The sequence below is a fragment of the Amblyomma mixtum genome, chromosome 2 (genome assembly GCF_055824585.1).
Source record: "Amblyomma mixtum isolate Tamu chromosome 2, ASM5582458v1, whole genome shotgun sequence".
NCBI lineage: Eukaryota > Metazoa > Arthropoda > Arachnida > Ixodida > Ixodidae > Amblyomma > Amblyomma mixtum.
Window position 1 is genome coordinate 148,180,507 of NC_143013.1, and position 12,513 is coordinate 148,193,019.

At 49.1% G+C, this 12,513-nt stretch overlaps 1 long non-coding RNA gene and 1 pseudogene across 1 annotated transcript in view; one reads left to right on the top strand and one right to left on the bottom strand.

Annotated features, from left to right (window-relative positions):
* LOC149361213 (uncharacterized) overlaps window positions 1–12,513 on the top strand; it is a 58,994-nt gene that overhangs the window by 30,330 nt on the left and 16,151 nt on the right. The gene's annotated exons all lie outside the window — the stretch shown is intronic.
* On the bottom strand, window positions 323–5,437 carry LOC149361214 (uncharacterized; annotated as a pseudogene).

The following is a 12,513-nucleotide window of genomic DNA, read 5'->3' on the forward strand; positions in this document are numbered from 1 at the left end:
TGCCTGGTGCTTGTATGTACGTTTCCTTCTGAATATTTATCTGTCCTTGGAGGATCTGGAACAATAGCTTCAGCCGATTTTTTTGTCGTCGTGTTTCTAATAAATCCAGGCTACAGGAAGAGAGCATGTCCGCAACTGAGTCTGTCCTTCGATATCGGCAGCAAATAAAGCGTACTGCGTACCTCTGAACTCTTTCTAATTGTTTCTTTAAATAATTCTGTTTAGGACTCCATACTACTGACGCATACTCAAGGACTGGCCTCACAAAAGCTTTATATGCAATTAGTCTTACATCCCGTGTAGCATGCTCCAATTTTTTTTATTATTGATTATGCTCCAATTTGATTATGTTCAGAGAAAGAGTGGAAGCGGGGCTGGAACAACCAACCTCGTGGCCAAGTCTGGCTCTGGCAATTGTCGGCACATCTGAAATGCTGTCAGAGTGCCGCTGTTGATGTGAGAGGCAGCCTGAGAACAAGTCCTCAAGCTTCTTTGTAAAACCAAGTAAGCGACCAGTTGGATAGAGGAGCCCTCCATTGTCACTAAACTTTGTCAGCCTCGCAAGCTGGAAAGTTTGAGCAGGCATAGTGAGGAGGGTCAAAGAGTCTCGGCAAAAAGTTTTCAAAATGCATTTTCTTGCAACATAGCCAGCAATGTGCTGGCGACGTGCTGGATGTGGTCTTGGGAGAATGGAGCTGTGTGTTTGCTCTTAGTAGCACTCATTGGCAGATGCAAGTCTGTTGAGTTCTGCACAGTATCTTGCAGGTTGCCCACTTCCAGGAGGGCAGCCCAGTTCGTCCTGCTCACAGTTACCTTGACTGGCACATTTTACTAGCCCATAAAATGACAAGCAGTTAATGATAACTAGAAATTGACTTGATGTCGGGTGGTCGTTACTGCCAGATCACCTGGGATCACCTACCAGGTGATCCCAAAAATTTTTTCAAGAGGGTCCTGACTTGTTTTGGAAGTCATGGGTAGTTAAACCCTACTTTTCTTGTCAGATAACCTAGCAAACCTAATGTGCTTGAGATGGTTACACGCTGACCGGTTGCTGTGGGCTTGCTCAGAAAGCCACCTGCCCCTTTTACATGCTCCTCCCATGCTTTAAGATAGGATAAAAAAAATCCTGTAGCACAGCTGTTGCTTGCGAATCTGGCCGGAGAGCTTTTGCAGGGAACCGTGAAGTCATCATAGATATCAGCTGGTGGATTTTGCTGATATGCAAATACACAAAAAAGCTCTTAGATGTTGCTTGCACTGCATGAAAAGTTGGACTGAAACATCATTCCCAGCTAACAAAATCATAATCCAAAGGTTTCATTACTTTTAAAATTCAGTAGCAGAAGAGAAGATTGGCATTTCACCTGAAGAATTGCTGAGTTGCATCCATTCTTCCAAGAGTGGCTTCTAACTTGTCCTTATACAAATGAAAAGCTTGGAGCACTTTAGTGCCAAAAAGCTGGAATGCATAACTGACCCTCATCTTTTCAAATGTGTTTGGCTCGATATGACATCTTGTTATCCCAGGCATAACGTTGAGGGGGTAACATTGCGGGAATCCATTTTGTAGGCTTCCTTTCACGTGGTGCATATCCACCTAAAACGAAATTAGAGAGGACCCTGTTAAGCTTCAAGGGTGAGTAATAGCTCAACAAAATCCTGAATAAGATATATAAAAATGAACAAGAAACTAGCATGGCCAGCTGGAGTATTGAATGTAGTTTTCAACAATGAGTTACATAGACATTTGATGAGATGAGGGAAGTCAGATATATAAAAAAAAAGGTTTCGGGGTGCATCGCTGGGGTGCTGAATTCTACAGGTGGTAGACCCCCAGCTGTTGCTTGCATTTCGAGTATCCTCCACATCCTTCTATTCCAGCTTGCACTGTCGCATGTAATGAAATCGACAAAAAAGGCCGCTCTTTTCAGCTGATATGGTTGCCTCAATAAAGACTTTGGTAAAAGTGTCCCTCTTCATGTTACCATGTGTGGCAAAATAGCCGATTACCTGGCTCCGTTTTTCCTGAAAGGGAACAAATAGAATAACCATTCCATGGTCACATGGGACACCTTTGTCTTTGGTTGCTGTGAAAGGGCCTAGGTCTACAAAACCCTCAATAACCCCAGACGTTTTTTGCTGCAAAATGTTCCGACAGCTTTAGCTCGTCTATAACTAATCCACCATGTTTTTCCCAGGCATCCAGCTCAGCTGACTTCGCTTTTAGTTGCCTCAGAACTTTGTTGCTGAAGCCAAACACAGTGCGATATGCAGGTACATAGTGCTTGAGGGTTGATTTGCAGGGAACGAAAAGAATGCTGTTATGGTGAAGATGCTCATCTCATATAGACGAGGACTTTTCATCTTCATTATTATGCAATCCAGGACCCACATTTTAGTGTACTGTAACCCCACATTTTCACTTTTCACTTTTGAAGCTGCAAACCACTGTCAAACAACTTCCTGCTGTCTGGGGGGCAGTTTTGCGATCTGTGCTTCTAATGCTGCTGCTTGTATGGCAGAATTTTTCTCTCAAATTTTTGCAAGCTCTTTTTTCACATCTCCTAGGTGAACAAAATGCCTTTTGTTTCTTCTCACTGCAGCTGGCAGTTTAAGCACAAGAGATCGGCAGCTCTTTTTGTCAGTTCTTTTGACCCTCGCTGCTCCGATCTGCAGTGCTCGTTTCACTTAGCAGCAAGACACACACTGCGTACCTGCAAGAAAGGTGTATTGAATCGGGTTCCCACAGTGCCGAAAAATCAATGAACGCAACGTAAAATGAGTTGTCAAGTTAGGCAAGATGGACAGCATAAATACCTTTCAGCGGCCTGACCCAGGCAATTGCTGTGGAAGTACATTTGCTTGTGGGTCTCTACGTGGGATTTAAGGTTCTTTGTAAAATACCTTTCTTCATAATTTTCGCATCGCATTACTCCAGTGCAAACACTCATGGAATCAGTTGCTCTCAGCACATCTGCTTCCACCCTTGTTTGCAGTGTGCTTTCTTTGCACAGAATGGACCTTTTCACAAATTCCGCCGCGCCACCAAGCGGCCGCGCAAAGCACTCTGGGAAAACGGAGCCCCGCGGCGCCGCGCTCGCGTCTTTTCGTCCGTCTCTCCGACTGCGCCTGATCACCGGAAAGCCTTCCTCTGCCATCTCATCGCCATCGCTGTTTCTTATACCTGTGCTACACGGGAACGTTCGAATGACATTCGAGAACTGGAATGACATTCGGACTCGACGGACGCGCGCGGTGCTACACGAAACCTTCCAAGCGCATTCGAAAGCCTCAGCTCGTTTTCAGTGTACAACGACACTATCACGGTCAACAGCAGCATGTGATTATAGTGAAATATCTAGTTTACTATAATATGATTGCAGTGGGACACGTTTTTCAGGCCAACGACACCGACGAATCCGATCAGCGGACGGTCAGCCTTGTCGGCGGCTGAGCGAAAGCACGGTGATGAGGCGGAGGTGCAAATATGTTCGAGCTTCTAAATGAGCGAAACGAACGGCCATATTTCACATGTGCACACCTGAACAGTCACCAGCGATAAGCGCTTGCCAAATTCATTTCAGTCAACGACGACTCCCTTCTGTTCCACAACGACTAGGCCTAGCGAGTCCGTAGGATACGATCTGTGATTGTGGTGGTTGTGATGAGCGAATCACTAGCTTTAGCGAATGAAAATGGTCACCGAGTGTAGTTTTGGCAACAGTGACCAGAAATTAATTATTGCTTACATCGCAGGGCATGCATATGATGAACGTGAAACGCCGGTGTGACCCAGACTGCCGAAGCAGCAGTCGTCGCCGTCGCTAGCTTGTGGATAACAAGTTAGGCCGTTTCAGTTAAAATGAACGGTCGCCAAACATACTTCTGGATAAAGTAGTTTAAAATAAAGTACTGGTCACGTCGGAGGAAGCCGGGACAAAAAACGAGAAGCGCCGGTCCTGCGCGATGCCAACAGCCCGCGGTTGTTAAGTGCTTCTCAGGCGTGCGATCGCACCATCGCTTCCCACACATTATCGCACTGCGTAAACAAGCACGGCTACAGCTGGTAAAAAAGAAAACAGGTTGATTAATCAAACTAAAGCGCTGATTGTGTTTTATGTCATGAAAATGAGTACTAACTGTTCGTACGGAACGATGTAAACAACAGTATGAGTGCAGTTGTCCTCATCGGCGCACTCCTGGGGAAATTTCATGCTGACGCGGTAAATGTTCATTGGCGTAATATTACCTTCAAGCACTCACATAGACAGAACATGATCTATTTGCTAAACATGACACAGTTGGTTGACACAGTAAGCGTGACACAGTCGGATGTTGCGTTCCGCGGCCACGGATCACCAGCCAAGCACCAGCAGACGCAGACCGGCGTTCTCCCAATGCCTGTATACACAGAGCCCTCGCCGCTCATGTGCCCATGGTGGTGGTGAATAACTTTATTCATAAAAGCCCCCCCCCCCCCCCCCCCAAAAAAAAAAAACTAAAATTATGCAACAGCATTGCGGGCGGCCACACATCGTTCAAGCACCTGCTTGCGGTACCGGGATTTTACGTACTGAATTATTCCCTGATCCAAGGGTTGGAGGGAAGCTGTGGTGTTAGGAGGCAGAAAGAGCAGCTCGGTATTCTCCAGCCGACACGTTGTTGTGTGCACTGCAGTTGTTGCCAGGCTTGAAATATGTTCGATGTCATCCAAGCCTTTTTGTTGGATCAGTAGTGCACTGGTAGCTGTTTTATATTCTTGAAGCACCGCAGTTTCTGCGATTTTCAGATAAGCAGCAGCAAGCAATACTGTCACCCTGTCCTTACTTCGCTTGCCGCTGACGCAAGGGTCTCCTTTAAAAGCGAGTGTCTTATCTGGCAGGGCCTCGTAGAACAGTGCCGTCTCATCGGCATTAAATATGTTGCAGGGCTCATAAGCAGCGAGGTGCCTCAGAAGCTCAGTCCTCCAATCGTTCTCCACGCTTGCATCCACAGCACCTTTCTTGCCGCAGACACTGCAGAAGACCAAATTATGCCTCCTCTTGAAGCAGTCAAACCAACCTTCTGATTCAGTGAGACCTCCAAAGTCCATCATTAGGGCGTATTTTTCTGCTTGTGCAGAGATGAGAGGTCCGCTCAACGGCAGCTGCGAGTTTTGCGTGTTTGCGATCCATCGAAACAGTGCTTCTTGCAGCTTCGGGTAAGCTGCCGTTTGGAGTCTCTTCCGCTTGTCTGAGAACTGTTGCCCGTCGTAAGCTTGCAAAATTTGTACTTCATTCTTGACGTACGAGCTCAGCGTGCTCCTCTTCACGTTAAATCTTGCCACGATGGCTTGTCGCGGAATTCCCTCCTTGACAGCCTTCAATATTTCAACTTTCTCTGCCAAGTCCTTCGCCACATACTTCGGCCGCTTCGCTGGGGCCTCGGTAGCCATCGCAGAAGCCGAAAAACAGCGTTATTGAGATTGTAGCGGTGAAGAACACTGTCCACACACCACCTCCACCACGTGCACACCTCGCTCCATGGCGCATACACAAAGGAAAAAAAAAAATGTCGAGACGCACCGGCGCAGCCGGGCAACAAAAGAGAAACATGAAAACCCATCCTCTACTTTCTTGGCTGACGTTTACAGCGGTGCGGATGGCGCCTTTACATTTCGGTTCAACACCAGTGCCGCTCCCGCTATCATCATCATCTCACCTCCGCTGCGCTCATGGCCTCCCTGTACACATGCAAGCTCCACCGCCTGTCCGAATTAACCAAAGGGTGGCCAAATTTGCCCAAATTAACGGGAATTTTACGCCATAGAATAGCATGTGTGGTTGACGGGACCGGATGTGTTGTCCGAATTATCCGATTTTCCGAATTAACCAGGGTCAAATTAACGAGGTTTTACTGTTCCTTGCGTGGCGCCGTGGCCTACGAGACTGGACTGGCCAGGCTGATGGCGCCCCCTGCGGAAGGGCCCTATTCCCCCCCAACCCCCTCCCCCTACCTCACTAGTCAATGGTGGCGGCGCTGCGGTCTTCACACCTCAAAATTCTAGCCACCTTACCTTTGTGCACACATGCATGTGCCAGATATGCTTGGTCACCATCCAGACATGCCTGCAAAGTGAAAATTCATTACGGAAAACAGCACTGACCACTTCAGTAGTAACATTACACTTCCTTCACAACAAGGGCAGATAATACTGTCACGTTTTAGTGACGGCAGTCCAGCGGTCAGGAAGACACCAGAAATACTTGCAAACGAAGCTCTTTATTTGGGCTGACTTGCGCCCGCAAAAGAACTGAATCACTCGGCGGCGGCGTAAGCAACAAGCGTGCTCGTCAATCATCGAACTACGAATGCCCGCCGCTCGCGGCATCGTTCAATTTAAAGCCGGCAAGGAAACTTTGAGATAACAGGTCGGGATCATCTAAAGTAATCTAGAAACAAGTAGATGCAGCTGTTCATGGGTGTGAAGAATCGAGATTAGTCCGGTCGCTTCTCGCGTCACGAACAAAAGTGATAACAACCCTTTCCTGCAGCCTTGAGCGTGAACGAACAAACACTACAATGATACGTGGGCATTACCCCCCTCGCAAAGAAGCATCGTCTCGATGCTTTAAAATGAAAATAAACGCGGAGAATGCGAACTTCGAGTCCTTTAGCGTTCGTAATAAGGTTTAAGGGCAGCGGTAAAAGCTTCAAGTCTGGCTGTGTCGTCGTCTTCGTGGTTGTCGTCGGCGTCGTAGTTGTCGTCGTCGTCGTAGTTGTCGTCATCGTCGTAGGGGTCGTCGTCATAGGAGTCGTCGTCGTAGGAGTCGTCGTCGTAGGTGTCGTCGTCGTAGTTGAGGCATAGTCTTGTGTGTTCGTCGATGGACGGTCTTAGTTCTTGCGCTCAGAAGCAACCTCACCTCCAGAGGCTGCTTTATTTAGTTTAACCTTCGGGGGCTGGGGGAGCGTCCACGCATGGCGTAACCTCGGCTAGGAGATACAAAGCGCGGAGACGATGGCGACGGGGAACGTGATAGGCGGCTCGGCGATGAGTATTCTTCCCGACGCAAAAACTCCTCGATTTCGGCTGGTCGCTGGCCGGGTCGGGGTCGTGGAGCGTCGTAAGAGAACCCTCAGATGCCCAGTCTTCTGTATGGGCAGTGCCGGAGGACGTGACCGGCTTCGCCACAATGGAAGCATAGTGGGCGGCGCTGGTCGGGAGTTCTCCACTCGTCGCATTTCCTCGGCTGCGCGCGTCGCTCGTAGGAAGGGCGGGTTGGGGCGAGTGGGCGGCGGTCCAACGCAGCTGGCTGAGGGTGATAGGGGCTTGGGTCCCGTCGTCGAGGTGCGGGACGGCGCACAGCTGCGGCGTAAGTCATGGCTGGGGGCTGCATAGGCTGCATGGGTGTCGGCGTCACACCCAAGGCCTGTTGAACCTCGTCCCGGATGACGTCAGTGAGCGATGGAGGTTGCGGCTGCGTTCCCGTTGGCAGCAATCGTCGGAGCTCCTCTCGCACAACTTGACGTATAACCTGCCGCAGGTTATCATTGTTAGCGGTGTCCAGGCAGCTTGCTGAGAAAACGCGCTGCTGGCGGTCATACTGGCGGGCTCGGGCATCAAGAGTTTTTTCCATCGTGGATGCCTCTTCTACAAATTCCGCGACAGTTTTCGGTGGGTTGCGGACGAGGCCGGCAAAGAGCTGCTCTTTAACTCCTCGCATGAGCAGCTTTACTTTTTCTTCTTCCTTCATGTTCGCGTCGGCACGCCGGAAGAGACGCTTCATTTCCTCAGTGTACACAGCAACGGTCTCGTTTGGGTGTTGTATACGAGACTGTAGCAGCTGCTGGGCTCTCTCCTTTCGCACGACGTTCATGAAGGTCTTTAGAAGCTGCTCCTTGAAGGTTTCCCAGTTCGTGAGGTTAGCTTCCTCATTCTCAAACCAGACTTTTGCTGGTCCCTCCAAGGCGAAGAAGACGTACCTAAGTTTCGTGGCATCGTCCCAGTTGGTGAAGATAGCCACACGGTCGAACTGCTCCAGCCATTCTTCGGGGTCGGCGCCAGGCGAAGGGTCGAAGGTTGGTGGGACCCGGGGCTGGTGAAGAATGATTGGAGTCGTCGTCTGGGGCAAGCTCATGGTAGACGTTGCGGCTGGCTTCCGCTTCCGGGTAGGGTCCGGCAGATTCCCGAACTCTGGTGCGTCCCCTTGCAGGCGTCGGCTAGCGCGGTGGACTGGACTCAGGTACTGCGGTTGATGACTCAGAGGGCTGGCGTCACGGCTTGTAGGGGGTGTTTCCGGTACGTGGAAGGCTACCCAGCACCTCCACCAGATGTCACGTTTTAGTGACGGCAGTCCAGCGGTCAGGAAGACACCAGAAATACTTGCAAACGAAGCTCTTTATTTGGGCTGACTTGCGCCCGCAAAAGAACTGAATCACTCGGCGGCGGCGTAAGCAACAAGCGTGCTCGTCAATCATCGAACTACGAATGCCCGCCGCTCGCGGCATCGTTCAATTTAAAGCCGGCAAGGAAACTTTGAGATAACAGGTCGGGATCATCTAAAGTAATCTAGAAACAAGTAGATGCAGCTGTTCATGGCTGTGAAGAATCGAGATTAGTCCAGTCGCTTCTCGCGTCACGAACAAAAGTGATAACAGCCCTTTCCTGCAGCCTTGAGCGTGAACGAACAAACACTACAATGATGCGTGGCAATACACATCATTCAGCACCTGGCCACATTTTCCTCATTTGAGGCATGTGCCGCTCAGGGAGCCTTGTGTATATGCGTATGAGAGTGCAGGCGATAGTTTTGGTGTGCATATTTATTTTATTTTATTTACAGAATACTGGAGACCCTAAGATGGATCCAAGCAGGAGGGGCAAAAGCACAAAAAAAGAGGCGCGGCAGATTACATAGCACAAACCTAACATAACAGTAATAGAACATAGTAAGGAACAAGGGGAAAAAAAAAACTCTGCAATTATCAATAAGTAATTTTGTTAATGTTACAATAAGTAATTTATTAAGAACACTAATAAAACACTTAACACAGTCCAACTGCACATCGCAGAAAAATATATTTTACCAGAAGATGCACATCACCTCGCGTATACCTAGTTTCACAGTTTTTGCGCCTTTGTTCAGGAACTTTGTAGCCACTGCTCTTGGTGTACTCAGTGTCAGCCCAAGAAAAAGGCGCCCTGACACGACAAGCGTGTTGGAGAGCTTCCGGCTATACTGGGCATTGAAGAGCCAGTAGGGCGATGAAACAGCCTCCAATCCCTCCTCTGGGTTTTTCACCGTGAACAGCTCCTCACGATGCACCTTAATATGAAGAAATTCTGCCTCTTCAATCTCCTGTCCCGTGAACACTACACATGGCATTGCAGCAACGTTCAAGTGCTGTGGTGGCAACAAAATATTGCATTATTAGAAACAGCCCATGAGCGATTAATTCGTTCTCACAAAATTATTGCCTGGTTATGACTTGTCATCGGTGGGTGAAAAAGGTATGCTTATGCGCCTCTTCTTGCGTTAAGGCTTGAGAGCAGGTACACAATGCTTTGTATGTATACGTCCGCAAGCCTAGCTCAGTTTGCAGATTACCGAACTGTGACCAGTTTTTTTTTTAAACAGAGATAACGTTGGAATCAGGAGTAGTCAACACACGAGTGACGTCAGCAGTTGCTTGCTACAAAGACACTGCCACGATGTGGATGGCCGATTCCCGAACAGCTCATTCAGACAAAATTTTATAGTGCGTACAGTCAGGTACTACTGTGCAGAAAATTCAGCTTTGAGATTTAGAATTTTTTCATCAATTTTTCCGGGTTTGTATTCAAGCAGTCACGTTTAGTGTGCATTAAAATTTTTTTTTTTGACCAGTCACAGAAGCTATATTACTTTTTCAACAAATGCTTCCTCCCCTAAGAAGCAGCCTAACATAATGTACATGTTGTCTCTCAAACATAGTAGCAAGAGTTGACTTACTCTTTCAGTGTTCGATAAGTAAGGGTACTTCTCCTTTGCCTCTTGAACTGTAGTTGTTGACAGGTCGGAAATCGTACGGCGGGACATCAGCGACATTCGTTCCTGCATTTGCAGTTCATCTGGGGAGGCTTTTCGGCACTCGGACATGAACCACTCTGTGTGCATACCGAAGCTTGTTTCGTCCTCTCCGGCAATTGCAGAGATTGCAGCGGCCTGAAAGAAACAACAGCAATATAACCGACTGTGGCATGAATAGACGTGTGCTATACAAGGAAACATACAGTAATGTTTAAGCAGTATTGTCTAAAAGCTAGTCTCATGTACTGTGCTTTTATGCGATACATATTCACAAACTCACGACCACCTAGAGTTGCGTGGGTCACGAAAAAAGCCAAATAGTTGCCTTAACACTTGGCCTTGTTCCCACCTGCTGACTGGCAGCCAACTCACAAAGAACTGTGGCTGAACACCAAACAACTTTATTAGTGCCACAAGGGCCCCATTGAAAGGGTAGCCTTGATTTTTGTTACCTTTTTGCTGTTTTTGCTTTAAGTTAGCCTGGTCTATCTATACTGATACCAAAATATTTCGACACCAAATCTATGCATTGTGGGGACGCCTTCGTCCCCTGTGTTCACTTTCCCGCACTGCACCCCACTGTTGTTAGCTGCCCCCGAAAAGCACTCCCTTTAGTTTGGTTACTCTAGCTAACAGGGGAGGGCGCTCGCGTCGCAGCGACAGCAGCGCCACGGATGGCGTGTTTGGCCGCTCGCGCGCGGGGGAAGGCTAGGTCTCTTCTGCTCGGCATCGGGAAGCGTGTTGGACGTTCACGCGCAAAGCTCCGCTCTGTGCCGCGGGCCTCTCGTGGTTGGAACTTACTCCCGCCACCTCGTCCCGTCGGGCCTCGGAGCTTCCCTTTGCCCTAGCGTGGGCGGACGTTCGCTCGTAGCCGTGCTGGTGAGTCGGACATCCTAGATTCCTCAGTGTATTTTGTTGCTAGCTGGCGTTATTGTTGTTATAGCAATAAATGCCTTGTTTGTGTCAGCCAGTGTGTCGTTCCTTTGTTCCCGCAGAGCAAGGCCCGCCGTGGTCGGCGTGCGCTCAGTAGCGTACGCGACCACGGGGTGGGGTCCGCGCGGTTTTGAACTGAGTCAGCCGCGCTTAAGCGGGGAGAACGTGTTTATCTCCCCTATTTTAAACCCCACATCTGGCGCCCCACGTTGGGCGCCAAGATATGGGGTCACCCGCGAGCAGCCGGCCGGGAAGGCGCGCTTCCGTGCCAGCTATGCGCGGGCGTTCTCGTGTCCCCAACCCGTGGCGCAAAGTCACAGCCACGGCGGGTTCGGACGAAGTAGGCAACGAACAGAGTACGCTAGGGAACCGTTTATTTACCTAGCGCAAGGCAAAGCACACTGCGGAAGAATGTTCTATCCGATAATAGATGGTTCAGCAGCTTACCAAGTCGTCGTCGACTGGCGTTGGATAATCCGGGAGGGCGCGGGCAGGAGACGGGGTCGGCGGGGCAATCGGGCAGTCACCACGGCGAGAGGAGAGACTAGACAGCCTTTGTTCCCGCGTGAGCTCTCCTTAAACCCCTACGACATTGCACCCCCTTGAGCAACCGGTTGCAACCAAGAGGGGTCGTTCACCCCGTTCCTAAGACGCCAGAGCGTAGGCGTGACGTCACGTCCGAGCTGAGGGTGAGGAGAGTTGCCGGGTGCCCTCCTGTCCCCATTCCCTGCGGCGTGCGCTCTCGTCTCGTGACTCAGCGCGGGGCGGCGAGGGATATCTATATATCCCACAGCATCCAAAATATTTCAACACCAAGTCATAATACTACAGAACCCAAAAATAAACACTAACATTCTGAGCACTTCTGATCACAGAAAAGTGTAAATATTTGAAAGCATTAGCAAATCAAAATAACATGCTCTTTATTAGCTAGCTGCACATCATCCTCTTTAATAAAATCGAAATGAAAAAGTGCTTTACTGCAGAATGCTCCTCACCAGCTTTTGAACTTTGTGCCACACAAGCTCTGTTGTGGCTGCTGACTCGCTGCTTTTTCTTTGAGCTGCAAACTTTGTGTGGTTCTCGCCTATTCGACCGTCACTGGGGAAAACCCTTCGCTGATTTTTATATCTGTGGCACAGGGCTACCTTCCAGGAGTCCTGAAAGTTTTATGAGCAACAAAATATTACTCACTGCATTCAAAATCAGACACTTATCACAAAAGAATGCGCCAAATCAGATATTCAATACGAATGATAGAGCATGCAGCCTTGCTGAGCAGTGGCAAAGGGAGCAATCATTGTATACACTGCAAATGCTATAAAAACTGCGGGCTGACGCATTAGCAGACATGCATCTTAAGAAGATATCAAGAGGAAACAGCCAGAAAATCTGTGGAACTTTCATCAACCGCACAGGAGGAGAGACCTGCGTTAGCACGCCTTCGATCACTCTTGAAGAAGGAGCTGCTTTTTCTGAACTCTTAGGCTCCTCCGTCTCAGAAATTGTCCCCCTCCCTCGGACCTTG